This window comes from Sciurus carolinensis, chromosome X (assembly GCF_902686445.1).
Source record: "Sciurus carolinensis chromosome X, mSciCar1.2, whole genome shotgun sequence".
In the NCBI taxonomy this organism is placed as follows: Eukaryota; Metazoa; Chordata; class Mammalia; order Rodentia; family Sciuridae; genus Sciurus; species Sciurus carolinensis.
In genome coordinates, this window is record NC_062232.1 from 18,992,778 (window position 1) to 18,995,844 (window position 3,067).

A 3,067-nucleotide genomic window follows, 5' to 3' on the forward strand; every position below is an offset into this window, starting at 1 on the left:
TTTTCTATTACCAAAAAAAAATCCCCTTAACATAAGAAACCAAGAGACAAATTTCCCTCAGATTTACCCATAAAGATATTGCTATTTTCTCTGGAAAAACTGAACTGACTCTAACTACAAAATGTAGCTTATAAGGCCTATTGAGTTTCTCTCTTTTTTCCTAGCCACCAGGAGGTACAGAGCTAAGTTTGGTATGTGAAATCTATGGCTTATTATGGCCAGGAATTCTTGCTAAAGTACTTCTCCTTTTGTTATTTTAAAATTTCTTTTTTTGGCATTGTTTTCTATTACCTGGCCTTCCTCAAACCATTTGTGAAGGGTGAAAGAATCTAAATGAATCAATAAATAATCTATTGAACCAAATTCTAACTTCAATATTTATTGCTATCTGGATGAACATTCAAGTTTTACAAAGAGCAGTGTTGCTCATATGCCATGAAACAATGAAATAGCAAATCCCCCAGACAGGTACAGACTAGAGAGGTGAAGAGGGCACACATTTAATAACATCCTGAAGATAAGCACAGAGAAAATGACACCTACACAGTAGGAAAGACTTTTTCAGGTAACATTCAACTTACAAGATGTCCATTTCCTGCTGTAAACCAGGATGGGCTAAAAATATTTGTGAGGAACTGTGAGATCTAATAAGAACAAAAGACTTGCAACAGGAATAAAATTAAGGGTTCTATACTTAAAAGTTTAAAAAATTCAGAAAGAGGCTAAGAGGTCCCAGAGATAATATCAGACCTGGTTTTAAGTACAGACAAGTCTGTGATATCATTAGACATAAGAGACAGTGAGGGACAGTAATTAACAAATACCACAGAAGAAGACAACCACCCAGACAAGGGTCATTTCTAGGTAAGGCCTTTGCCTTTGCCAACTCCTGAAACAAGATAGTTTGGGAGATAACCTCAAAAACCAAACCATGCTTATGGGTGTACATAAACACAACTCATTTCAACTAATTTCAGTCCAAGAAACATTTACTTGACACTTCTTTGGTGTTAAATACTTCATCAGTCAACTGGATGTAAAAAGATGGGTATTATATGGTCTGAGTCATAAAAAAATTCACATTCTGGTGAGCAAAAAAAAACCATACAAAACAAATAATTATGAGACCACATGAGAGTTGCAAATAGAATAGTATTATGAAATACAGAGGCTAAACACAAAAGGGAGTCTAAGAAAAGAGATAAAAGACAACACAAATTATAAAGGAATGGAACCACCATTTGAGCCAGCTATCCCACTCCTTGGCTTTAAAATCAGCATACTACAGTGATACAGCCACATCAATGTTTATAGCAGCTCAACTCACAATAGCTAAACCATTGAACCAACCTAGGTGCCCTTCAAAAGATGAGTGAATAAAGAAAATGTGAGATACACACACACACACAATGGAATACTACTCAGTTTTAAAGAAGAATGAAATTATGGCCCTTGCTGGTAAATGGATGGAGTTGGAGAACATCATGCTAAGCGAACTAAGCCAAGCCCCAAAAAACCAAAGGCCAAATGTTTTCTCTGATATACAGATGTTAACTCATCATAAGGGGGGCTAGGGTAGTATAGAGTTACTTTATATTAGATAGAGGGGAGTGAAGGGAGGGGAAGGGGTATGGGGGTAGGAATGATAGTAGAGTGAAACAGACATTATTACCTTATGTACATATATGACTACATGACCAATGTGATTCTACAATATGTACAATCAGAAAAATGAGAAATTATATTCCATTTAGGCATGATCTATCAAATGCATTTATGTATTCTACTGTCATGTACTGCTAATTAGAGCAATTTTTTTAATTAATTTTAAAAAACAAAGGAATAGACAATGTTTGAATCAGAATGGACAGAAATAACTCCAGGTAGAGGACAAGGAAAATTCATAGAAGCATAAAGTTGTATATGTGGTTCAGGAAAAAATTTGCAAAATCAAGGTAGGAATGGGGAGTGGGTAGAAACTAGGAAATCTTAAAGGTTTCTGAAGAGATAAGTGGTGTTATGGTTTGTATGTGAGGTATCCCCCAAAATCTCACATGTAAGACAGTACAGGAAGGTTCAGAGGACAAATGACTGGGTTGTGAGAATCTTAACCCAATCAGTGATTTAAACCCTGATGGGATTAATTGAAGTGATGGGGTATGACTGGATTAATTGAAGTGGTAGGGTGTGGCTGGATTAATTGAAGTGGTAGGGTGTGGCTGAATTAATTGAAGTGGTAGAGTGTGGCTGGAGGAGATTGGAATTGGGGCATGGCTTTGGGGGTATATATTTTGTATCTGGAGAGTGGAGTCTCTCTCTCTCTCTCTCTATCTCTATCTCTATCTCTCTATCTCTATCTCTCTCTATCTCTCTCTTTGCTTTCTGATCATCATGTGAGCTGCTTCCCTCTGCCACACTCTTCTGCCATGATGTTCAGCCTCACCTTGAGCCCAGAGGAATGGAGTCAGCCTTCTATGGACTAAGACCTCTGAAACTGTGAGCCCTCAAATAAACCTTTCCTCCTCTATAATTATGCTGGTCAGATCATTTAGTCACAGCAGTGAAAAGCTGACTAAAACAAGTGGCATGATCAAGTTTTTACTTTTAAAAGTGTCCTCTGTGGGACTGGGGATATAGCTCAGTTGGTAGAGTGTTTGCCTCGCAAGCACAAGGCCCTGGGTTCAATCCCCAGTACCACAAGAAAAAAAAGTGTCCTCTGGGGCAATAGCTGACTAGGTGGTTTCATACCAGTAATCCTGGTGAGAACGATTAAGGAAACCAGGGGGAAATATTTTTTTAAAAAAATAAAGGAACCTTAGATTGAATGAATCACAGAACTACCAAGGCAGTGAGAATTTGCAGAATCAAGATCCAAAAGATAGAAGTCAAGAGACTTGGGATAGGCATATGGGAATATCTGCACCATTGAGGTGATTGTCAGTTACAAAAGCGACAGCAGTCATTAAGAGGCAGAAAAGCTAAGCATAATGTAGAACATAAGGGGACCAAACAAGGAGTTCAGATTGCCATGGAAAAGGGGCCTTGGTAAATAACCCGAGCTGACAGT

The 3,067-nt window shown here is 37.9% G+C and overlaps 1 non-coding gene across 1 annotated transcript; it reads left to right on the forward strand.

Annotated features, from left to right (window-relative positions):
• Positions 1-2,626: 2,626 nt before the first annotated feature.
• On the forward strand, positions 2,627-2,700 carry Trnaa-cgc (transfer RNA alanine (anticodon CGC)). The gene has a single exon. It is a non-coding gene; the product is annotated as a tRNA-Ala (tRNA).
• The last annotated feature ends 367 nt before the right edge of the window (positions 2,701-3,067 follow it).